Raw genomic sequence first — 26,549 nt, forward strand, 5'->3', positions numbered from 1 at the left:
ACCCATGCTGTTCACCCCTCCATCACCCTCACCGCCTAAGTTCACCCCCCCCCCCATGTCACTGTCCTCCCTGCTGATCCCTGCCCCTCCCCCACCCAGCCCGCTAGCGGAGGGTTACTCTCTCTCCCTCCCTGTGCTCCGCCTGCAGTCTGAGCGTCGCCAGCTCCTCTCTGGATCCGAGAGAGAAGTTCAGGAGAAGGAAGGGAGAGAGAGAGAGAGACAAAAAAGGGGGAAAAAATCAACAAAAGAGGCGGAAAGCTGGCAGAAGTGCCGAATTCCAGGTACCGGGAGAATAGCGGCGGGTTTTGGGAGTGTGGTGGCGGGCGGTTTTTGTGAAGTTTTCCAGCGGAGTCCGGGACATGGCGTCGCCCCGGGCCTCGGGCCGGGAGCTGCACCAATCCCCCTCCCGCCGCCCCATCCCCGGCTCCAGCCGTTTCAAACCTCTCGGCTGATATTTAGCTGGAAGTATTTACTTGTACCCAGTTGTTCTCCCAGCGCCATGCCCCGGGAGAGCCGCCTTTATTCGGGGATGTGGTTTTGCTGGGCCCGGGCTCGGCCTGAAACTGCAGCGGGACCGAGGGGGATGTGTTTACCGCAATGGCTGCCGAGGGAGGGGGGGACAGACTGAGGTAGAAAGTTTTAGGAAGTGGGCGCTGTGTCCCGTCCGCAGTTATAGTTGCGGCTATTTATTGCGCACTTTGTCAAGCGGGATGGGGGGGATGATCAAAATGATTTTGTTTATTTTCGCTTTGAGGAACAAAGGGTGAAACGTCTAGTTCCCGAACCTTGTCTGTCCCAACCTTGTAATAGACCTGAGAAAGAGATGGGTGTGTGATCTCCCGGGAGGAAAGCCGGTGGTTGAAAGGAAATCTGATCGGATGGTAGTGAATCTGGTTGTGGTGGGGGGTGTGGGGTGTTGAATGTTGGGTTCTGTTCTCGGCAGGAGAACAGCAGCTGCTGGATTGTTGAACCATTACCCAGAATCTGCCAAACTCGAAGGCAGTTCACAGACTTTGAAGCACTTTTACATTTAATCAATGTTTTGGTCTTTATATAGCGGCCGCAAATCTGCTTGTTTAGGGCGGACTAACTTTGCAAAGAAGGTTTTCTGATTGAATGTCATTTTGTATCCACATTTATTTTTCAAAGACATTACGGTTCGAGATTATTGTAACAATTACATTTAATGTGTACGCACTCTGAATCAGTTTGTTTGTTGGGGTTATAGAAAAATACAGGGATTTCTTTTTAATGTTCCGATAAGTAAGCTCATCGATGTTCCAAAGTGCCGATTCTAAATAAGTCACACTACAAGCTAACGAATAAACTAAAGTGTCACATGTTAATGTGTGTAGGCACTGTTGTAAATTGTACCAATCATTTCTTAAAAGCTCCAAGAAATTATATATGAGCATTACATTTCTGTTGAAATTGTACTGGGGACACCGATCCTGAATTTCAAATATCAGTGAGGAAATTAAATCCCACTTTTTTGAAGGGAAAGTAAAAATTAAGAGATTATAATTTCACAGGGTTAGGTGAAGAGTGACTATGTATAATTAAGTTGTGAATTGTACTGTATTAATGTATCTTAGTTATGTATTTAATCAGTATAACTAATATTTTACATAGTTGTTGTCCTGAGTAGGCTTACTTTTCTCTTGCCCCACAAAAAATGCAAAGACACTTCTTTAGTGTTATCCTTTTGCATTTCTGTGCTGTGATTATTTGCATGAATCTTTTGTGTTTATTGCATGTGACCTACCCAGCTGCTGTGGCTATTATCCTCTTCTGCCTTTTCCTCTTCATTGGCCAACATCACCTTTTCATTGTTCGGCAATTGCTTTTTGCTTATCTCTTAATCTCTTTATTTCTTGAAGAAAAGAGGCAGTTTGTCATATCTTTCCAATGTTAACTGGTTTTTTAAAAAAAATCCCAGAATTTGGATCTACATCTTTGCCAAAACCTAATTATTTTTTGCTTGGGCCATGTCCTATAGGTGTACCAAGTTTCATTGAAATCCATCAAGTAGCTTTGAAAAAATATATTGCCTAAAGACAAGCATTCGAAAATGTTAGCTCCACCCAGCTTTGGTGACTGACGTAATTATGTTGATGTGTAATGTATTTTTGCAGTAAACTAAGCATTTTTAAAAACTTTGAGTGATGTGGGCCTCCCTGACCAGGCTAACATTTATATCCAATCCCTGTTCACTTTTTAAGTGAGCTGCCTCAACAACTGCAGTCCATTTCGTGTAAGTACACTTCTGAGGAAGGGAGATGCAGTCTTTGATTAGTGACATTGAAGGCACAGTAGTACAGTTACAGTCGATGAGCATGATTAGATTAGATTACTTACAGTGTGGAAACAGGCCCTTCGGCCCAACAAGTCCACACCGACCCACCGAAGCGCAACCCACCCATACCCCTACATTTACCCCATACCTAACACTACGGGCAATTTAGCATGGCCAATTCACCTGACCTGCATACTTTTGGACTGTGGGAGGAAACCGGAGCACCCGGAGGAAACCCACACAGACACTGGGAGAATGTGAAAACTCCACACACAGTTGCCTGGGAATTGAACCCGGGTCTCTGGCGCTGTGAGGCAGCAGTGCTAACCGCTGTGCCACCGTGCCGCCCACATGACCACCTTGTATTTGTTGCCCATTGTCCTTCTGGATGGTAGAAATTGTGGGTTCAGAAGGTGTTGTCAGTGGACTATTGATGAATTGTTGCAACATATTTTACAGATAGTATGCACAACTGTCCCTGCATTAGTTGTAGAAGGAGTGAATAAATGTGCTGTTTGGTCCAAGATAGTTTCAAACCTCTCGAGAGTTGTTCAAGTTGTACTCCACAGCCAGGTGTATGTATCCTGTCATACTTCTGATATTTGCCTCCAAGATGGTTGACTGGCTTTGAGGAGTCTGTTATTTCCCTCAGAATTCCTACCCTCTGATCTGAGTAGGTTACTACTGTGTAAGTGCTGTTTGTTAGCATTGTTGACAACATCTTCCATCACCTTTTTAAGGGATAGTTTATTATTTTTTCCATTAATGGACACTGTTAGACTGCAGTTGCTTGCATTGACTGACAAAGGACAGTTATGAACATTAAGATTCTGGGTTTTATGTTGGTTCTATGGCAGAAAAGGTTGAATTCAGTTCATACATGATGCATGTGCTGAGATTTGTACATTGGTACTTCATTTCAGCTTAAACTTGAAAAATGCTATTAGAAAAGTGACAACATTTCCTAAATTAACTAGACAGCTCCGAAATCTAAAAGGTTTCTCAAATGGTTTATCAAGCTGTCTGGGAAATCTTTTAAAATCCGGATTATCAGCGGGTACAAAATTGCAGGTTTTTTGTTCAGCTCTTCACATGACTTAACCCACAAGACATAGAGTCATGGAGTTGTACAGCATGGAAAAAAACCCATCTAATCCGTCCACGCCGACCAGTTATCCTAAATTAATCTAGATCCATTTGCCAGCATTTGGTTCCTATTCCTCTAAACCCTATCCTATTCATTGTACCCATCCAGATGCTTTTTAAAAGTTGTAATTATACCAGCCTCAACCACTTCCACTGGCTGCTCATTCCAAACAGAAACCATCCTCTGTGTGAAAAGTTGCCCCATAGGTCCCTTTTAAATCTTTCTTATGTCACCTTATACCTATGCCCTCTAGTTTTGGACCCCCTACTGTGGGGGGAGGGGCAAAGAGAGAGAGAGATATCTTGGCTATTCGCCCTATTCATGCCCCTCATGATTTTATAAACCTCTGTAAAAGTCACCCCTCAGTCTGTGACATTCCAGGGAAAATAGCCCCAGCCTATTCAGCCTCTCTCTGTAGCTCAAACCCTCCAATCCTAGCAACATCCTTGTAAATCTTTTCTGAGTCCTTTCTAGTTTCACATCTTTCCTCATGCAGGGAGGCCAGAATTGAATGCAATATTCCAGAAGTAGTCTAACCAATGTCCTGTATAGCTGCAACATGACGTCCCAACTCCTATACTCGGTGTTGCATTGATCAATAAAGGCAAGCATACCAAACACATTCTTCGCAATCCTGTCTACCTGCAACTCCACTTTCAAGGAACTCTGAGCCTGCCCCGTAGGTTTTTATTCAGCATCATGCCCCAGGACCTTATCATTAAGTGTACAAATCCTGTCCTAATTTGCCTTACAAAGTGCAACACCTCACATTTATCTAAATTAAACTCCATCTGCCACTCCTCAGTCCGTTGGCCCATCTGATCGAGGTCTTATTGTACTCTGAGGTAACCTCCTTTGCTGTCTACTACCCCATCAGGTTTGGTCATCTGCAAACTGACTAATATACTCCTCCTATAATTGCATTCAAGTAATTTGAATCAATGAAAAAAGCAATGGACCCAGCACGTCTAATTGTTAAGTTTTTTTTGTCCCCCTGAGGTCCTTAGACACTTGATATAACTGCAAGCGCCAACTTCTGTGAACAACAACCAATTTTATTCAATACAGAACAGTACAAGTTTTCTGGAGGAATCTTTAACGCATACCTCGCAGGACTTATGGGGTCATGGCAGAAGCTCTCTCTTGACAAAGGAAATAGCCATTCCTTTATACAAAATCTTTACATCACAGTTAGTAATACCCACAGGACAACCTCCCGCCATTCCCCCACAGTCGCATGCCATTAAAGACGCAATGCAGTGACTACTTCATCCTCAGAAACAATGTTGTGCAAATCATCCCTTTAATGGTCAAATCTGTTGGAAATCATCTTTTGTAACTATAGGGGACTTTAGTCAAATTCCAATTGTAATGTTCTTATTGATTTCTGAAGGGCTGAAAAAGTAAATATAGGAGATGACAATGTAAATAGCTTTTGAATAACTAGGAAATGGCCATGCAAATGGCTTTGAATGCCAAGAGATTAGTGGTTGGCACTGCTGCCTCACTACACCAGAGTCCCAGGTTCGATTCCAGCCTCGGGCGACTGTCTGTGTGGAGTTTGCACATTCTTCTCGTGTCTGCGTGGGTTTCCTCCCAAAGTCCAAAGATGTGCAGGCTAGGTGAATTGGCTATGCTAAATTGCCCATAGTGTCAGGTGCATTAGTCAGGGGTAAATGTGGGGATATGGGTCTGGGTGGGTTACTCTTCGGAGGGTCGGTGAGGACTTGTTGGGCCGAAGTGTCCGTTTCTACACTGCAGGGAATCAATCTAATCTAATCTAATTGGAGGCCCAACTAGTCCACATCCTCCGAAGAGTAACCCACCCAGACCCCTTTCCCTTTGACGTGCAGACACAGGAAAAATGTGCAAACTCCACACAGTCACCCGAGCCAGGAATCGAACCCAATTCTTAGCGCTGTGAGGCAGCAGTGCTAACCTCTGAGCCACCATGCTGCCCTGGTCAGAGAACTGAAACAGCTCAGCCTCCAGTTCTAATATTCTTTAAAATCTTAACTAAACATCAAACTTAAAATGCAATCTTCTTTTTGTGAACAGTCTGCATTGAAAACATAGCAGCAAAGATATTATAATACAATGCTCTCGTTTGGCTAAAGAATGACCACTGACACAATTTTTTTTATATACAGACATTGTAGAATTTCAAGCAAACCAGGGGTTCAAGGTCCTCAATGAATTTGTTTTAAGGTTGCAAGTTTGATAATTTTAAAAAGGACATAATGTTGTATAATAATATGAAAACAAAATCTGCACTATTACATAGCCCGCAAAACACATTTAATTGAGATCCTAATTCAAATAAAGCAAAACACTTACTTTGATATTTTCTGAACCAGTACTTTAACAAACCAAAATAATTAAATATCAAACACTTTCAGTATGGTATAATTTATATTGAAACTTCCTTTTTCAACTCCAGTATTAGTCCAAACTTAATTTCAGCATTTCTCTTTTTTATTCGCATCCTCTCGATGAAATTACACTAATGAAAAGAGAAAACCCTCGCAGCGGACCACATGGCTCCACAGTCCATGCCATCCCCTTCCCCCAAAAGAAGGACTTGCAGAGTTGAGTCCACAGTCTAGAAACTGATACTCTCTCGACAAAAACCTGGACAAAGCTTCCGTGACAGTCAATGCACTTCACTGTTGGGATCCGAGTGGACCAGCCCCACTTTTTCTCCTCCTTTTCCCAGTGATGCCACGTTATCCTAAAAGTACTTCTCAGGGGAGGTTGGGGGACAAAGGCAATAACTTTAAAAAGTAACACATTTTGTTTGATGTATTTCTTTGAAGTTCCTGATTTCTAACTTTTTTTAATGCTCTGGAGCCTCAAACCTTGCCACGAGAGGAATCCAAACTCCTTTTACCTAGGGAACTTTAACCTCCATTCTCACTTCTCACAGGGACCCAAACCCCTATTCTTAGCCTATATGTCTGGGGTCTCGAACCCCAATTAAACCAGGGGACCTGAACCCCAATTAAACCCAGTTTTGTGCAAAGTGACTTGTTGTTGTGCGAGTTACATCAGAGATTACATCACCACAGAGTCCCAGGAGATGAGGGGTCTGTTAAGTTTAGAGAGAGAGAGAGAGAGAGATCAAGGTGAATCTCGCCTTGTGGGCCCATCCGTTTCATGCATCCAACACTCAAAATGGCTTATTCAGCCCACCTGGAAGGTCCATGTATGTTGGAATTCTACTGCTGCCACTATATGTTGTTTTTTTTTTCTCTGAGACCCTTACTCACTTGATGCAACTGTAAACGCCAACTTTTGTGAGCAACAACCAAATTTATTAAACACAGTACACTATAAGCTTTCTGGAGGAAACTTTAATACACACCTCGCAGGGCTTATGGCGTCATGGCAGAAGCTGTCCCTGAACAAAGGAAACAACCCTTCCTTTATACAAAATCTTTACAACGCAGTTAGTAATAGCCACAAGACAAACCCCAGCCATTCCCCCACTGTCACTTACCATTCAAGACACAATGCAGTGACTACTTCATCCTCAGAAACAATGTAATGGTCTAATCAGTTGCAAATCATTTGACTATAGGGGACTATAGTCAAATTCCAACTGTAATGTTTTTATTGATTACTGAATAGGGGATGAAAACGTGAATAGTAGATGACAATGTAAATAGATTTTGAATAACTAGGAAATGGCCATGCAAATGGCTTTGAATGCCAAGCAATGGGAATGTGATTTCCTTACAATCTACCTGCGAACCAGAGGCATTCCACCCTAGCCTTGGGACATCCAGTTTCCTAAAGGTCACCAGAGCAAATTAACTCATTAATGTCTCATAGTCATATGCCTCCAGTCCAAAGAGCAACATTCCACCACCACCCTCTGTCTCTTACCTTCAAGCCTATTTTGTATCCAAGTTGCTGGCTCTCCCTGAATGTCATATCTTCTAAGCTTGCTAACCAGTCGATCATATGAAACCTTGTCAAATGCCTTGCTGCAGTCCATATAGACCATTTCCACCACCCTGCCGTCATCGATTTTCTTTTTCACTTCAAAAAACTCAATCAAGTTAGTGACACGTGATTTCCCATGCACAAAGCCACTTTGACCATCCTTAATCAGTCCTTGCTTTCCAAATGCATGTAAATCCTGTACCTCAGAATTCCCTCCAACATCCTACCCACTGCTGATATCAGGTACACCGGTCTCTAGTTCCCTAGTTTTGCCTTACCATCTTTCTTATTTAATGACATCATGTTCGACATCCTCAATGTCATCTGTAGTGATGAGTTCACAAATTAAGCACCCACTCGCTGAAGAAATTCCACATCTCAATCTGAGGCTGCACTCTTGAGTCGTATTTTCTCCTACTAGTGGAACATCTTCTCCACGTCTGCTTTATTTCAGTATTCTGAAAGTTTCAATTAGTTCTCTCTCCCCCCCCCCCCCCCCCAATTCTTCAAATCTCCATTGAGTACCGACCCAGAGTCCCCAACCGTTCCGCATAGGACAAGCCCTTCATCCTTGGGATCATTCATTTAACCTCCTCTGGGCCCCCTCCAAGATCACAAAGTCTTTCCTTGGATACGAGGCCTAAAATTGCTCACATTGTTCCAAATGTGGTCTAACCAGAACCTTATAAAGCCTCAGCAGTACTGTTATGCTTTTGTATTCTAGACCTCCTGAATGAATGCTAACATTGTATTTGCCTTCCTAACGCCAACTGAACCTGTGTGTTACCATTAAGGGAATCCTTAACTCCCAAGTCCCTTTCTGCTTCAGACTTCCAAAGCCTTTCCCCATTTAGAAGATAGACTATGCCTCTATTCTTCCTACCAAACTGCATAACCACACGCCTTCCCACATTGTATTCTGTCTGCCACTTCTTTAACCACTCTCCTAGCTTATCCAAATCCTCCTACAGATTCTCACCTTCCTCAACATACCTGTCTCTCCACCTATCTTTTGGTCATCTGAAAACTTAGAAAGAATGCCCTCAGTTCCTTCATTCAGATGGTTAATATGGAATGTGAATACTTATGGTCCCAACACTGTCCCCTGTGGAATTCCACTTGGTGTCAGCTGCCATCCTGAAAAAGACTCCTTTATCCCCACTCTTTGCCTTTCAAGTATTCTGCAATCTCATGTTTTATAATGGACTCTCAAATCTTACCAACAACCAAAGTCAGACAAACCAGCCTATAATTTCCTGTCTTCTACCTCCCTCTTTTCTTAGCAGAGGTGTTGCATTAGCCATTTTCTAGTCCTGTGGGACCATCTGTGCCTCCAGTGTTTCCTGAACATCACCACCTATGCCTTTACTATCTCCCCACTATCTACTTCTGAACTCTGGTTCGGGTGATTTATCCACATTCAGAGTTTTCGGCTTTCCCAGCACCTTCTCCTTGGTGGTGGCACAACACTCACCTCTGCCCCACATTCTCTTGAAATTCTGGTATGCTGCTGATGTCTTCCAGTGTGAAGACTGATGCACCAAATCTTTTCAGTTCCTCTGCCATTTGTTTGCTCAGATATCCAAGTTGGACTGCATAATTCATGTTGTAATAAAACTATTGCTTTGTATCAATGGAAATTATGTAGTATATGACCTGTAATTGGCAATAGTTAAAGCAGTTTTGATTAATTTAGTTTCTTCTAATGTGAACATGTGTAACACTGTGAATTCAAGTTACACAGGAATCATGAGCTAGAATTATGAAAAAGAAATAAAGTAGTTGGATCCTCTCGCATGAAATTAATCACTTGGGGCAACTTCAAATTTTGTAAAATGTATTTTTTTAAAAAAGGAACATTCTGAATTTCAGTAAGTAATTTCAATAGACATCTTTTTATAAAAAATGTAAACATATTGTGACAACTAGCAGCATGAGCATGTCAGTTTTATATAAATATTTTTGTGGTCTAAATCTCGACCCATTCTGTTTAAATTTTGCATCTGAAGAAACTATTACACTTATTTGATTTTTATTTAGTTACTATTGTCAGAAACTACTGAACATTGCAGTTTTATATTTCATCTAAATATAAATGTATACACACATAAATTCAAACATTAAAACAGCTGACTTGGACCAACAGTTCATGTTGGCATTTTGTTTTTATACAAGCAGTTAATTTCGATTGCATTTTCCCAGCTGCTTCCATACCCAGAACCTGTTTTTGTTCATCTGCCAATTCAATCTAGAGTTGAAAGCTTCTATTGCCTCTGCCTCGACCTATAACTCTGAAAATATATTCCTTGTCTTAACAGTTCTGTTTCAAAATGTTCCTTCTGCTCTACATACAAGATGATCAGAGGATTAGGTAGGGTAGACAATGAACGTCTTTTTCCTATGATGATGACGTCAGCTTGTACGAGGGGACATAACTCCAAATTGAGGGGTGATAGATTTAAGACAGATGTCAGAGGCAGGTTCTTTACTCAGAGTGGTAAGGGCGTGGAATGCCTTGCCTGCCAATGTAGTTAACTCAGCCACATTAGGGAGATTTAAACAATTCTTGGATAAGCACATGGATGATGATGGGATAGTGTAGGGGAATGAGCTGAGAATGGTCCACAGGTCGGCACAACATTGAGGGCCGAAGGGCCTGTTCTGCGCTATATTGTTCTGTGCTCTCTGTTTTAAGCATTATTTGTTTATCAGTGCTACTAAATTAACCTGATTTTTAATGATCTGCAAAATTGAGCTGTTTCAGTATTCATATAGTACACAGTATCTTGTGTTCCTAAAAATACTAGTAGAAAATGAGGACTGCAGATGCTGGAGATCAGAGTCGAGAGTGTGGTGCTGGAAAAGTACAGCAGGTCAGGCAGCATCTGAGGAGCAGGAGAATCGCTGTTTCGGGCTTAAGCCCTTTGCCCCTGATGAAGGGCTTATGCTTGAAACATTGATTCTCCTGCTTCTCGGATGCTGTCTGACCTGCTGTGCATTTTCAGCAACACACACTCGACTACTTAAGAATACTGAATGTTACAGTATAGGAATAGATGACTCTGATCATCAAGATCATGCTGCTTTTCTTAAGAGCTAAGCAGGTCATTAGTGGCACAGAATTTCTCACTAAGCTCCTGTGTCACCTCCCGTCCCAAGTGAAGAGATGTTTCCTGGTCTTCTATTTGACCTTTTTCATAATTTATTTCTGTGCCTCTTCATTACTGTTTCATCGCATGTGGAATAATCTGTTACAGTCTGCTTTATCAAAACCTCCATTTGATTATCTCTTTAAAATTTACATTAGTGAGATGGAGGAAGACAGTGGAAAATAAGACTCAAATTTGTCATCTTCTCTGACAACCACCAATTCACAAAATGACTTTGACATAATGAAACATCTCATGATCATTATAAAATATAGTATGGCACTGAAACAATTTAGATATTAAAACAGGTAATGAAAAGCTTGGTCAAATCAAGTAAGTTTTAAAGAGGGAAGTGAGGTGGAAAGGCAGAGAAGATTATAGCTATACCAAAGAGAGGCAACTGAAGGCATGCCCACCACCAATAAATAAATTATTAGAGAAGCACACACCAATGGTAGTGGTCACTCTACCCAGAAGTAACCCAGACCCCCAGTTTAGTGTTTTGAGGATGTGTGGTTGAATGACAGATGGTGAAATTTGAATTCAGTTTGAAAAGAAATCTGGATGAAAAATCTATTCCAGTCAGGACCATGTAACCACTGTCAATTGTCATAAGATCATCTGGTTCAGTTTCCTTAGGGAAAGAAATCAGTCTTTACCTGGTCTGGCCTTTGTGTACTTCCAGACTCCCAGCAATGTTGTTGACTCTTAATTGCCCTCTGAGTTTGGGCAATAAATTCTGGCCCAGCCAGCAACACCCACATCCTCTGAATAAAAGAAGAGAATTGAAGGAGAGATTTCAGATGTGGCATAGGAGTGTATTCGAGATAGGGGTGTGCAAGGCCATGAATGTATCTGAAAATAACATTGAGTATTTTAAAATCATGGTGTTGCCAGGAGTCTGTGTAGGTCAGCAGGCAGATCTAATAGATGACCGAAACTTGCAGCAGGTCAATATATAGATAGCACGGTTTTAAGATGGCCTTGTTTATGGATGGTTGTGTGCAGGCATCAGTCAGCAGAAAACAAAAGTTGGAATATTCAACTTGAGAAGTAGTAACTCGAATGAATGAGGGTTTCATTAGCAAGGATCTGAGAAGGACAACTTGGGTGATCTTGGAGTGGAAACTGGAAGTCCTAGTATAAGGTCGGAAACTCATCTTTGTTTCAAATATGGCATCAATATTGTAAACAGAACAAGTGAATCTGAAGCAGGAGTAGGCTATTCAGTCTGTTGAACCAGCTGTCTCATTTAAGAAGATCATGGTTGATATGATTGTAACTTCAAATGCAGATTCCAGCCTGTCATTGATAACCTTACAATCCCTTGCTTAACGAGAATCCATCTACCTCTGCGTTAAAAGTATTGAAGGACTCTGCTTCCAATACCTTTTCAGGATGAGCATTCCAAAGGTTGTCATCATTGAGATTAAAAGCTTTGCCTCATCTCTGTTTTAAAATGATATTTAGAGTTCCCCATTTTACCACAAGATGAAACATCCTCTTTGAATCTGCCTTATCAAGACCCTTTGGAACTTTCTGTTTTAACCTAGTTGCCTCTTGCTCTTCTAAATTCAGCAGTAGATGTCTAGCCTCTTCAATCTTTCCTGTATAGATAACTCACCCATTTCAGCTATTAATCTAGTAAATCCCTGAACTGACTCCAATGCAAGGTGATCAATACTGTGCATAGTATTCCAAACGTAGTCCCACCAATGCCCTGTATAACTGGAGCAAACCATCTTACTTTTGTATTCAGAACCCCTTGTGATAAATCTTAGCATTCGGTTGGCTTTCCTAATTGCTGTACCTGCATACTAACCTTTGGCAATTCATCGTTGAGAATCAAGATGTTTTGCAATCTTGCACCATTTAGATACATGCCTTTTTATTCTGTGGAGAGAAATTAGAGTGGGTGAAGATAGTTAAAGGAGAGAGAGCGAGAGAGAACCATTCACAAGGTTGGCTAATGTTGGGTTGAGGAGGGAAAGGTGATCAAATCAATGGTAGTAGAATCAAGGAAACCAAGTGAGCTTAGAGAGGGTGGGAGGAGGGTGGCAGGTGTGGTATGGCGGTAATATCTCAACTTCTCAATCAGGTTCAAATCGCATCTGCTTCATAGATATGTAATAAGATTTCTGAACAGACAGTATTAGGGTAGGGCAAATAAAGTTTGGTCACTTGAGATTGTGCGAAGGATATAGCAAATACAGATGATCTTTTTCTTGATGTTTGTGCCAAAGAAGTCTGTGATCCTCTTTGTTGGTGAGATGGAGGGAATTATGGATTAAGAAGATGGTTTGCAGTAGAGAAAATCTTTGTCTTTGTATTCATGTATAACACACTAACTGTACTGTACCTTTTACATTGCTTGAATCAAATTCTGCACTGGCTGACATTACCACTTCTTAATTTTGTTGCCTTGACATAAAAAGACAGGAATTTTGCAGATGTATCTGTCTAAAACTCCAACTTTTCACGTTATGTTGCAGACCTGTTGCCCTGTTTGAAATCTGAAAATTGGATTTTCCTTTATTTTCCCTATATTTCCATTCATTCACAATCGTTATACATTGAACTACATCCATGCCCCCCATTTTCTGGCTATCCTGCAAAGTCATCTTACCAGTGACTGATTTTTCAGCACAGTTTGCCAATATCCTCCGATTTAGGATGATTAGCAAACTTTGTTATTTACTTAATCCAGATAATGTTACACACACAAACATAAAGATATAGCAGAGTATCTCCAATAGGGCTTTCTGTAAAAAGCACTCATGTTCTGCCTTCCAACAGTCTCTATCTCCAGGTGGTTACATGCTGCTTAAATTCCTGTGCTGTATTTATGTTGTAATACGTTTACAAATGTCTTGCAATTTACACTGTAAGGTGCATTCATTGAAACTTTTTAAAAGTAATTTATGGATTTGTCAAACATGATCTGCCTTTTGGAAATATGTGCTCCATTCTAATTAGCTGCTGTTTATCCATAAACCCATGCATTTCATTTGTAGTACAGGCAGCAGTAATTTGATAACTGAAGTCTGGTAATTGTCTTGTCGCTGTATTCATTTTGAAAATAGTCACCTTTTGTTGCCACCATCCAATCCTCTGGTGCAGTTATAATTAGAGTAGCTGTATGTTCCCTTTTTCACCAAAGGATCCCTGAATTTAAGCTCCAAAATATATTATGTATGCCTAATATGCTTGTGTTCGCACTATTAATACATATTTGTGTAAAATTCCTTTTATTACCTTGGTTTTGCAAATTTTCTTTGTTCCCCTCATATTAGGTCTTCTCAGTTAAATGGTAGAATTCTAGCCAATGTGTTGAGAAGATGTGGGTTCAAGCTTCGCTATAAAGAATCAATCACATACCTTTGGCTGATGCTACAGTGTGGTCTCCTGTTGTTCTGGCTAATAGTTATCCATTAAATAACAAAACTAAAGCACTTGAACTCTTGCTCTTTGTAGGTCCTTGGTGTGCGGGTACACAGCTGTGTTTTCTGATATTATTGCATTTCAACAGTGTTTCATCAGTTGTAAAGCCATTTGGGAAGACCTAAAGTTGTAAAAGTTGCAATGTCATTCAAGTTCTGTAATTACATTTGATTTCTTATTTCCATTTACATACTTCTCCGACAGATGTTTCTGAATTTGTCAGTATCTAAACATTTTTGGTAATGTCTTTATTTCCTGATTTTTAAAAAAATGATCTTTGTTTTTTCCCCAATTATTATATTATGGTTACTATTTCCCCATTTATAGTTTGCCTATTTGGTCAATGAGTGCTTCCTTCCTTGATGAAGTAACAACATATTGACTTGAGAAACAATCCTGCAAAAAAAAAGCTGAAAACGTCAAAAAATATTTCCCTATCCCAATCCAGTTTTGGATAATCTAAATCTTTGCCTATATATCAGTTGTTAAAACAAATCCCTCTAATTTATTTTTAAATTTGCATTTGACTTTCTGCTGTTTAGGTTGTGATATTCTGTCACTTAAGTCTGGTTAATTGTCTTATCACTGTATTCAGTTTGAAAATAGTCACTATGTTGCCACCATTCAGTGCTCTGATCCAGTTACACTTAGCGCATCTGTATGTACCCTGCTTTCACCAAGATATCACTGGTGTCCTTGATCCTTACTGCAGTTGACAGCGATTTTGTTTTGATTGTCTGTCAATTTTTCTTTGTTATTTGAAGACAACCATCTGTTGTGAATTCTAACACTGCTGTAGAGGAAAGTTAGTTTCTTGCCTGCATTGTTTTCCAAAAACTGGGCAAGATTGAATTTTCTCATTTTATTGGGCCTGGTCTATCTAGTTAGTGTTTTGTCTTTAGCTATCTGTTCTTTGCTATTGAAAAGATGCAACACCATGCACCCCGCCCATGTTAATATTTCTTGTGCATTTTTTATTTTAGTCTATGACAGACCTGCCATGTTCCTTGAGATTCAACTTCAAGGAGCTCTTGAACCTTAATATTGATCTACCTGACAGGGCGTGTCCACTTTTAAGTTGGAAGTACATTACAACTTTTAAGTATTTGATTTTCAGTCATAGATGCTACATATCTGTTTTATCTGAGTTCAGCCCTTTGAGTGCTTCAAATCCAAACGCTTCTGCTCTGAAGTATCTCGGTTTTGGGCACTTTGTCCTCCGAGTTGATGCCCATGATGTCCTGAATGCATCTCATGTAGAACCTGCCTAACTGCTTAATATTAGGAGTGATGTTTCCCTGGCTTCAGGGAGCAGAGATATTACCGCAGCTTTGTGAATTATAAATTTTGTTGCAATATTTAATACCTTATTTCTTCCACAGTCAGTTGTGTAAATTTGCTTAGCTTGCTCTAGAAATTGTTTCCTGCCTTGCTGCCAATTAAGAGGTTACACCTTTGGGATAGGTAAAGTTGTCTACAACCTTTTTAAAGTTCTGTGGTTGATGGTTATCATTTGCGGATTATGGTCAGAATTTGGTGGTGTTTGGTTGGAACGTCTGTCTTCCTTAAGCTGATGTTAGCCCATGGTTGTCAGTTGTTTGCAAAAATCAGTTCATGCCATGCTAAAGTTAAACTCTGTCATCGGCAAACAGCAATTCCAATGCCGTCATATCTGATACTTAGGATTTCAGGTTAGAAAGATTGTTTAGATAGTGTCTCGATTTTAACACCTTACATTCCTCGCTGAGGTTATTAGGGACATTTAATTCTTATACTAACTGCATGCAAGTGACAAAAAATTATGATCTTCCAGACTACATTGGTTGAAAGTTTTCAACTCTCGCTATTAAACAAGCACAATGCAATAATAAAATAAAACAAAGAATTGCAGATGCTAAAGATCTGAAACAAAAACAGAAATTGCTGGAGAAACTCAGCAGGTCTGGCCGAATCTGTGGAGAGAAAGCAAAATTAACATTTTGAATCCAGTGACCCATCTTCAGAACTGATAGCAACTAGAAAACAGATGTCGAAAGCAGATGTGCTGGGAAAAGCTTTTTGCTCACATGAATAGTTTGCATCTGAAATCCACTGCCTGGAAGTATGGTGGAGGCAGTTCAGTTGAGGCGTTCAGGAACGCATTAGATTATTGTTTCTAAGTCATATGCAAGGGCATGGAAAAGGGCAGGCGTCTAGCACTAAGTCATGATATACATTTGGAGAGCTACTGCAGTCACAAAGGGCTGAATGGACCCCTTCTGTGCTGTTGCACTTTTGTGATTCTGCAATTACCTGTAACCATGACAAACTTTATGACAAATTGGCTTAGTAACAATGTTCTTGATTCATACTAAATTCAGATCTTGCGATGTTCTTCGGCACTTAATCTGATCAGCTCATCATTGCAGTAAGGGCATTTCTTCAGTGCTGGAAAGGAACTTGGAGTGAAAAGGGAGGGATCCAGTTGTTGTCAACCAAGTTGGTACTAATGACGTTGATAGGACTCAAAAGGATATTCTACTGAAAGATTGTGAACATTTAGGAGCTAAATTAAAAGCCAGAGCCTCCAAGATAATAATCTTAGAGTTATTGCTTGGACCACAGACATCCTAGCTCAGGGTACCTAAAGTCAAGGAGTTAGATACATAACTTAAAGATTAATGTGGCAGGAATGGGTTTCCATTCAAGGAACACTGGCACTAGAATTGGGATAGAAAGGAGCAGTTTCAGTGAGATTGGCTTCACTTGAACTGTAGTAGGATCTGTGTCACATCAAATTGGATTGCGACGGCTATACTGTCGGCTTCAACCAAATTCTTTTGGGGAGCAGGGTGCTCAGGCAGGAGGATATATATAGGATAAGGGCAGCACAGCAGGGATGGGGGTTGTTGCACAGTGGCTCAATGGTTAGCAGTGCTCCCTTCGCGGCAGTGTCTCTGGTTTGATTCCGGTCTTGGGCGACTGTGTGGAGTTTGCATGTTCTCCCCGAATTTGCATGGGTTTCTCAGTCCAAACATGTCCAGGTTAGTTGGATTGACCTGTAGTATCCAGGATGTACAGGCTAGGTAGGTTAGCCATGTTAAATGCAGGATTACAGGAAGGAGTGGAGATGGGTGTTGAGTCTGGGCAGGTTGGTGCAGACTCAATGGGCTGAATGGCCTCTTTCCGTAATCTAGGAATTCTATAACAAAGCAAAGGATATGGCAGCATTGCCAGGGAACTGTTTTGATAATAACATCCAGAGCAGAGCAGTAAGGGACAGGCATATACAGTCATAAAACAGCAGCAAATATGTTAAGAGGGACAAATTGGTATAAAGGCATGATTAATGGCTCATAAATACATGTGTTATTCGAAAAAAAAATTAATGACATAAGTAAAGATTAATGGGCATAGTCTTATAGTGATTACAGAGATGTGGTTACAAAGATCAAAATGGGCATTAAATATTTGAGTTTTTTTGAAACAGAATTTTTGAAACAGCATGTAGGATGGAAGGGATAGTGAGGTAGCTTTGTTAGTATGAGATGTAATAAGTATGATTGCAAGAAATGATTTTGGATTGGATGATGTAGAAATCATATGTTTGGACGTAAGAAATAAGGTGAAGACGACCCTAGTGGCCAGAGAATAAATCATGAAATAATGAGGGCAAGTAGTAAAAGCAGTAGGTGACTTTAATCATCATATGGATTAGAAGAAGCAAACTTGTGAAGGTAGCCATGAGTAAGAATTCATACAGTGTATTCAGGACAGTTTCCTGGAACACTATATTGTGGATCCCCCAAGGGATCAATCTGTTTTGGGTCTGGTAATGTGTAATGAGGCAAGTTTAACAAATGATCTTAGAGCAGTGACCATAATATGGTAAAATTTAGAGCTAAGTTTGAGAGTAAGAAACTTTGGGATGGAAACAACAGTGCTGAATGTTTTAAATAAGGGTAATTACAGAAGAATGAGTGTTGAGTTAGTTGAGTGGACTGGGAAAGGAGTTTAGCAGATAAAAAGGTTGACGGACAATGGCAGAAAATAGTTTGTGACTCACAGCAAGGACAATTCTCTGTGAAGGAGGAGGAATCTAGGAAAGGGATAAGCTGACCATGGTTGTCCAAAGAAATTCAAGATAGTATCAATTCAAAAGAAATACACACATAAAACGTGGCAAAAATTGTTGATAATCTAGAGGATTGGGCAGTTTTAAAAGCCAATAAAATTGATCCAAAAAAAGGGAAAAATAACCTATTGGCAAACTAGCCACAAATCCTAAAATAGATTTTAAGACCTTTTTAAAGATTTAAAAAGGAAAATCAAAGCCAGTCTGATCATAACCCCCTTGGATAGCAAAGAAATAATAATGGGGAATCAGGAAATGATTATTGATCTTTAAGGGAACTGGGTTATGGGCAAAAGGCAGGAAATGATCAGATTGGCAATGATCTCGTTGAGTTGAAACTTTATTGCTGGAACAGCACAGCAGGTCAGGCAGCATCCAGGGAACAGGAGATTCGACGTTTCGGGCACAGGCCCTTCTTCAGGAAAATGATCTCGTTGAATGGTGGAGCAGGCATAATGAATCAAATGACCTACTTCTACCCCTATTAATTTGTAACCTTACATAGAATATTGGTAGAGTGTTGTATTGTTAGATGTTCCACTTCAGAATGTTTGCAAACTCAGATAAATGTAAAGTATCTAATGGTACAACTTAGAATGGGTAGGAGATGTATTTTAGGCACTGTGCCCTAAGGGATCTTTTACTCTGAAAAGGTTAAACCTGTCTTATACATGTGGCATTCAGAACAAAATAATTATGATACAAAAAGAGATTAAGATTGTATACATTTGTGTACAATCTTTATGGGTAGAGGCAAGAAATAAAACTGGGAAGAAGACATTGGTAGGAGTTACAGTGACTACGTTTCAAAGGTAATCAATTGGCTCTAAAGTACTTTGACTTGCATGAAGATTTGATAATATGTTGTCGAAATACAAGCTGTTTTGTTTTTTCAGTTATATCCAACTCTCATCTTTGCACCACTTTTGATCAATTGATTTGCTACTTATAATTCACCTGCCAATCTGACATTGTCCTACAGGATACACAATGACTTTGTACAGTTCAGTGTAAATAAATCTGAAACTATCCTGTTCTACTCTTTTTGGTATCATATGTCTGATATTGTTCCCATCAACCTTACTGCAGTTCTAAAGAACATTTGTGATAGATGGCCGAGAGTGAGCCTTGCAAAGGAGCAAATAATGAGGAGTATGGAATTCGGATCGATTGCATTGAGTACCTTGCAGAGAGATTCATTAAAGGCAGTAAATTATTTCAATCAAACTTTTTTTTTTCCTGAATGAGGTAAAGCATAAGTTTCAAATCCACATTCTAAATTCCACTCATGCAAGTCTACCAATTGTCACTCACCATTGAATGTTACTTGTTTAAAATAAATATCAAGGCAAAAGACCTCATCTTCTTGAGTCCTTAACCTTTCCAGAGATGGCAAAAGTTTGATAGAAATTTGTGCTCTTGGATATTCTAATTTGGATTTTCATTATGCCTTGTTAAAAAAATGAAATTAGTTTGAGCCCTTCAGCTAGCCTGAAATATCCATCATTCACTGATTGTTGAAGGAAGCTTAATATTCTGATGTTTGGTTGCTGGAAATAGATTTTCTGAAGCATTCTTTGCTACCTGGTTTTAAAAATGGTGCATTTCTTCAGTTTGTGCATCCCAGGTGTGAGAAGCAACTTTTCATGTGTTGTATGCTTCATAACACAGTCTGTAGTCACTCATCATATATACTGATATCTTGTCACAGATTTTAGTAGGGACTTAGCTTTGAGTTTTCTGTTTCATAGCTGTTCAAGGTCGTACACTATTAACCAGTAACCTGTACTTTTTCACTGAAGAATCATTTTTTTCTGTTCTATCTTCAACCCATTTTCTAAGAAAAATGAGTTAACTGGATTGTTTTCCCTCTCTTTACATTTCCTAATGATTTCCTCATACTTAATGTTGCTTGATTTACCTAAACATCATTTCTAAGTATTTGCACGTGTTCAAAATTTACTGTTCATGCCTATGCCAGACTTAATATGATGGTCTTTTAATGTTTGAATTTTTAATGGGAATAGAGAAATTTGCTGCGTGGGTGATTGTAGGTGCAAATTTGTCAGATCATTCAATGACAATGTGAGAAGGACAAAGTGCAGCTTTACTTAATACTGTTGAATGAAATATGGGGAGGATTCTAAGCAATAATTAAACAATTTAAAATGAAACTAGTATTAAGTAGAACTTAGAAAGATAGTAATTTATGAAGAATTGCTGAAGGTAACAAAAACAAAAATTACTGAAGCAACTCAGCATCTGTGGAAAGAAAGCAGAGACAATGTTTTAGGACCAGTGACCTTTCTTCAGAAGTAAAGGTTCTGAAGGTTTTGTGTTGACCGATCATTAACTATTTGCAGAGAAGAAGTAAATGAGAATAAATACTGGCACAATGAAACAAAAAAAATTGTGATCTGAAGATATTAAGATCCGCATGTAAGCAAAGCCCAACGGAAGATGTAATTTTTAGCCTTTATAAATAATGCACTGGTTCTCTAATGTGATCTCCCAGGAGGAGTCATAGTAAAAGCAAGAATTCCAGTATTTTCTGACCTATTGTAATCTTGTATTGATTTTGTAGCAAAAGACTTGGCTGTTGGAAAATGAAACTTTGCTTCCCGTTAGTGTGGTTCAGCAAATCTGATTGTATTGTTGTAAGACGGTTGAATAATTCATGTGCTTGAAATACACGGTAAAGGAGCAATGGTGCTCTAAGTTATTAGAAAAGGGAGAATTCTGATGTAATAAGTATAAGTTAACACAAAACTTGTGTAAAGAAGTCTATTTTGCTAGAGCACTTCTCATTGTTTTGGTTGGCATGCCTTCTGTTATATTGCCATTTGATTGCCTTTTTGGATCAGTTTTTGCACTTGAATATATTCACAACTAAATTATTGTAAGCCAAATAAACCACATTGACTTCAATATCAATCATATTTAAAATAGCAGGCCTGGGCAATCTGGCAATTTTATTATAATGGCAGTGTCATTGCTTGAAGGCATTACTTTTAATGGCAGCTGATGTTACTGTTTGTAGGTAGAATGCCTTGATATTTGATTTGAGACCGTCAGCTTTTTAAAAATGTCTAGTCAATGAATGTATACCTTATGCACAACATTATTGTTTTTCCCATCAGTATTCATCTGCTAAAGCAGTGCATCTTGTCAATTAAAGTTGTGGCCGTACTTCCAAAGTGCGTGTCTGTGTACACATGAGAATATGTTGCCATGCTTATATCCAAAATATGCAATTCAGTATAAGGTAGTTACATATTCATATTGCACATGTTCACCTTTCATTTTAGTTGCTATCAGAGTGTAAAACTTGGAATAACAATTTTCTTCACATATTCCTTGCTTGTCCTTGAATGATGTGGCCTGCTTAGTTTATGGTAATTATTGTTAATTTCCCTAAGTTGTGTTTCCCCATTTATTATGCTGTTCTTCTGTGTTGTATTGGTGATTAGTATTGCAGTCATTTTTTTTCTCCTCAATATATATATAATGTTTACAAATCTAATTTAGTACAATAATGAAATTATGTTCACTGTTAAATTACAATGTGAAAAGGTGAATTGCTAATCAGTTTGAAGGTATTGCAGTTCACCAAGAAAGCCAATTTCCATATTATTGCTGCATGCTAAAGTAAATTCTCATGCTATTTGTTTTAGCTTGGCGATGTAGTATCCAACCTTGTGATTCGCCTAGCATTGGGGAAAGAACTTGTGGTAAATCTGCCCTTTAGTTTTAATCAGTGCATAATCTTAAACCATTTAGTGTTTAAAACATTAAATCTGTGGACAAAGCATTAAAACTATTATTGCAATGTTGTCAAGACAATACGCTTGGTTAACATAAGTAACTTGACTTTTTTTTAAACAAATAAATGTTAATACAGGTTCTATAAAGGACAGACATTTCAGTGGCTCAAGTTGTGGTAGCATCCTGTCAAACTGCTGCTTATGTTTTCTTTCCATTAGTTTCTAAATAATGTTGAAGCTACATAATTACAATTATAATGTTAACTTTCCTCCCTTAACCCCTCCAACTTTCTACTACTGCATGAAATTCTTTAAAACCTGTCTCTTTACCAAGCTTTTTATCGTTAGGCCTAACGTTAGCTTGTTGCCTTGGGTTTCATTTTGCTTTATAATGAACCTGTGATCAAGGAACAGCATTTCATCTGCAGTGTTCAGGAGTCAATACTGTATTCAACAATTTTAGGCATAGTAAAACTCCGCCTTTCACAATGCCATTTATTAATTCAATTCTTTACACAAAACATTATGGTATTTCATCCAATGTTTATCTCTCCACAGTTTTCAGAAAAGAAAGAAAAAATAATTGGAGAATGTGAAAAAGAAAAATGAATGAAGTACTTTTCTGTGATCTACCTCCATTTTGTTTAATAGCAAAGAGTCAGTGCAAACACAGTGGGCTGAATTACCTTTTTGCATTGTTAAGCTTCAGTGATTCTTTGCTTTGGTTTTCTGATTTCTTTTACTGGAATCTTAGTTTCCTTTTGTAAAGTATTGTTTCATCATGCCCATTGGGTCTATGCTGCTTCTTTTGGCAATCAATCTGGTTAGTCCCAACTGCTTTACAATTCTGACATCTATATTCTGTTAGCAGCTTTTGTCTACCCTCCTCCTTCATACCAAAATTTAATAAAAATAGCAGTATTTAATAAAAATGCACTTTGCATTTTGATAACTGCAGTCATTCATACTTCATATACATCAACATATTTTTGTTTCTTTACTTTAATCGTTGCTATTCCTTTTACCTTTTGTCATTTGATTTATCCTTCAATTGTGTTTTTCTCTTAGCCCCCATTTAGACTCATAGAGATGTACAGCATGGAAACAGACCCTTCGGTCCAACCCGTCCATGCCGACCAGATATCCTAATCCACTCTAGTCCCACCTGCCAGCACTCGGCCCATATCCCTCCAAACTCTTCCTATTCATATACACATTCAAATGCCTCTTAAATGTTGCAATTGTTCCAGCCTCCACCACTTCCTCTGACTGCTCATTCCGTACACATACCACCCTCTGAAAAAGTTGCCCCATAGGTCCCTTTTATATCTTTTCCCCTCTCTCCCTAAACCTATGCCCTCTAGTTCTGGGCTCCCCCACACCAGGGAAAAGACTTTGCCTATTTACCCTATCTATGCCCCTCAATTTTGTAAACCTCTATAAGGTCACCCCTCGGCCTCCGACGCTCCAGGGAAAACAGCCCCAGCCTGTTCAGCCTCTCCCAATAGCTCAAGTCCTCCAACTCTGACAACATCCTTGTAAATCTTTTCTGAACCCTTTCAAGTTTTGCAACATTTTTCCGATAGTTCAATATTCCAACAGTTGCCTAACCAATGTCCTGTACAGCTGCAACATGGTCTCCCAACTCCTGTACTCAATACTCTGACCAATAAAGGAAAGCACACCAAATGCTGCCTTCACTATTCTATCTACCTGTGACTCCACTTTCAAGGAGCTATGAACCTGCACTCCAATGTCTCTTTGTTTGGCAACACTCCCTAGGACCTTACCATTAAGTGTATAAGTCCTGCTAAGATTTGCTTTCCCAAAATGCAGCACCTCGCATTTATCTGAATTAAACTCCATCTGCCACTTCTCAGCCCATTGGCCAATCTGGTCAAGATCCTGTTGTAATCTGTTTCAGCTCCTCAAAACCTATGTTACGTTCTGTGTTGTCTCTGTTCTGATGAATCATCGTCAATCTGAAATATTACCTCTTTTGCTCTCTACAGATGTTGCATGACCTGAATTTTTGCCACGCTGTTAATTATTGAAAATTTTCAGTATTGCTTTCATGTTAGCGTTTGTCTAATGTTTCCATTTTCAAAAGGTCAGCTGAATTTTCATGCTAATTATTTTCACCAATATTGACAGTTAGTGTTGTGTCAAGTTGTAAAGATCTAATATTTCAAGTACCTGTGTGGCTATTGTACCCATGTAATGGCTCGGCCAGTTGATTATCCTGTCAGTAGACCCTTAAGATGCAGATGTTGTTGTTTAAGCCATGTACAGAGGCTGTGCTTTCTTTTTGGATTTTACCTCGCACTTCGTGTTATTTAAATGTCACGTGTCACAACAAGTTTGCATGCTAACCAGTCTTGCTTTAGTTTTGTGTGGAGAGATAGATTAAGTTACTTTCATCTTTTTATTGAGCTGCAGTGCAGATCTTCTATGATCCATTTAAGGGGCAGAATAGCTAACCATGTGGTTGTGTTACTATGCTGCAGAAGTGGCTCATGTCCTTGAGCAAAGAGATTTTTATCAGCATTTCATTTTTTTAAAACACATTATAATGTGGCCAATGTTGATGTTGCATGCATTTCACAAAGATTCCCCCTGTTTTTACTTCTCTAAAATCAAACTTTGCCTGAAATTTCACCAGCACTGGACTCTTAATGTCAAATACCACTTAGTCGCAGTACTAGCCTATGTATTATAAAATTACTATGGCTAAAGTGCACTTTTCAGGCACTTCTCACTCCACTTGATCTCTAGACAGTCTTGATTTAGCTTAAAACAGAAATTTCTGTAGAAATGCAGCAGGTCTGGCAGCATCAGTGGAGAGAAAGCAGAGTCAATGTTTCTGGTCCAGTGACTTTTCTTCAGAACTTGATGTGGCTTACCTTGTTTTAGGTGATGGTAAGGGTGATAGAGTTGCAAGTAGCATATTTAGAAAAAGATGAACAAGCTGGAAGAACTGTGTCTGTCTTCAGGAAAATAAACAAATGCAATTGCACTATACTGTTTCTGTGAATATACTCAAAAATGTGTCAGCGCCAGATCTGAAACCAGAATAAATGTGATGTTTTGTCACCTCTGAATGTGAATATTTTCAAATATTTGAAAGCACTTCATGAGCTGCAAGACTCCCCAAGCCTTTGTTTCAACTTAAAAGCATTTGTATCATCTAAAGCAGCATGCGTTTGTCACCACGTATGTGGATGTAGGTCAGATTTTTGACTTGCTGCTGGAACTTGAGAAACTTAAGGTGGCCCAAATAACTCTAGTCAATCCAATTTCAGGTGGTACAGTAGAATAAGGAGAAGTTAAGTATACAGGAAATAAAGGGAATGTGAACCATAGTTTAAAAAAAAAGGAATAAGAGCAAAACTGCAAAAAAAAACAAACAGATGCAAGATGGAAGTGACAAAATCTGATGAGAAGGATTAGCAAGAAAAACTGAAGTGAGAAGACTTAATTTTGTTATCTTTGCAGTTTGTTTTAGCAGAGTTGTCCTGAAAAAGTAAAACAGAATTTAAAACCACAAATCAAAGCACTGCATATTACCTCTCTCACCGTAATTGGAATGATGGTAAAAATCTTGTGCTTGCAATCTTTACTGTGTAAAATTGACAACTTCTGGCATGTCAGTGTGCATTAAATGTGGGAATGTTGATTTAACTGGTACTCCGCTCACCACACAATACCTTTTGGTGGCCTTCACAGATGCAATCAACAGATATCCAGTTAAGGTTTTTAATGTATAATGCTTAATTTAAAAGATGATTTTCATGTTAAAATGTTAAACTTTAATCTGCCAGAAAGAAACTTAATTGTGCATAAAGTTTCGTTTATTGCTGAGCAAGTTCTGGCTTTGAAACCAACTTTGGATTCTTATTTCCTGATGAAAGTTTGATTGAATACTTAAAATAAAAATTAGTTTTGCTTTTTCAGTTTCTCCTTTTATCCTAGTTGTGTGCCCAGAAAATAAAGACAGTAATTTGTCTTTAGTGTTTATTACTGACAGTTGAGTGCAATACAAAAGGATGACATGTTAAAATGAGTTTATCTGCCATCTTCCATGAATGGAAAAGATCCTATGGCTTATTTCAAAAAGAACCGCGAGTTCATTATGATGTCCTGTCTAACATTTATGCTGCAAACCACATCTTAAAAAGAGATCATCTGGTCATTTTTTTTGTGTTTTTAAAGTTCATGTATGAAATGTCAGTGCGGTTTTCACTTTGGTATCATTCTGTTAAATCTTTTTTTCCACCTTCCTCGGTGCTTCCTTTTTGTTATATACAGATCAGCATTGTATACAGTATTCTGTGTGGTTTAGCTAAGGATTTGTATAAGCTTAATATAACCACCTTCATTTGTTTTCTAGAGAAATGAACCCGAGATACTTGTTTTCTTTTTGTTTTTGAGTGAGTTAACCTTACATAGGGTGATTTATGTATTCCTATATATAAAAGAGATCTAGAAGCATTGAGGAATTGATTTACTATCATGATATCAGAACTGAAAAGTTTTGGTTTCCAAATTGAGAGTGACCTGTTAGAGGTCTTTAAGATTATGAAAAGATCTGATAAGGTGGCCAGACAGATGGTGTTTCTACTCACAGGGGAGGCCAGAATTTATAATCATAAAGAGAAGGTAGTCACTAATATATCCAAAAGGAAGATCA

The 26,549-nt window shown here is 39.0% G+C and overlaps 1 protein-coding gene across 1 annotated transcript in view; it reads left to right on the forward strand.

Annotated features, from left to right (window-relative positions):
- Positions 1-126: 126 nt before the first annotated feature.
- Positions 127-26,549, forward strand: part of LOC122556620 (mothers against decapentaplegic homolog 5) — a 69,922-nt gene continuing 43,499 nt past the window's right edge. Inside the window, exon 1 of the mRNA XM_043703526.1 lies at positions 127-281. The gene's annotated coding sequence lies outside the window, so the exon portion shown is untranslated. The remainder of the gene's footprint in view (positions 282-26,549) is intronic.

This window comes from Chiloscyllium plagiosum, chromosome 14 (assembly GCF_004010195.1).
Source record: "Chiloscyllium plagiosum isolate BGI_BamShark_2017 chromosome 14, ASM401019v2, whole genome shotgun sequence".
NCBI classification, from domain to species: Eukaryota; Metazoa; Chordata; class Chondrichthyes; order Orectolobiformes; family Hemiscylliidae; genus Chiloscyllium; species Chiloscyllium plagiosum.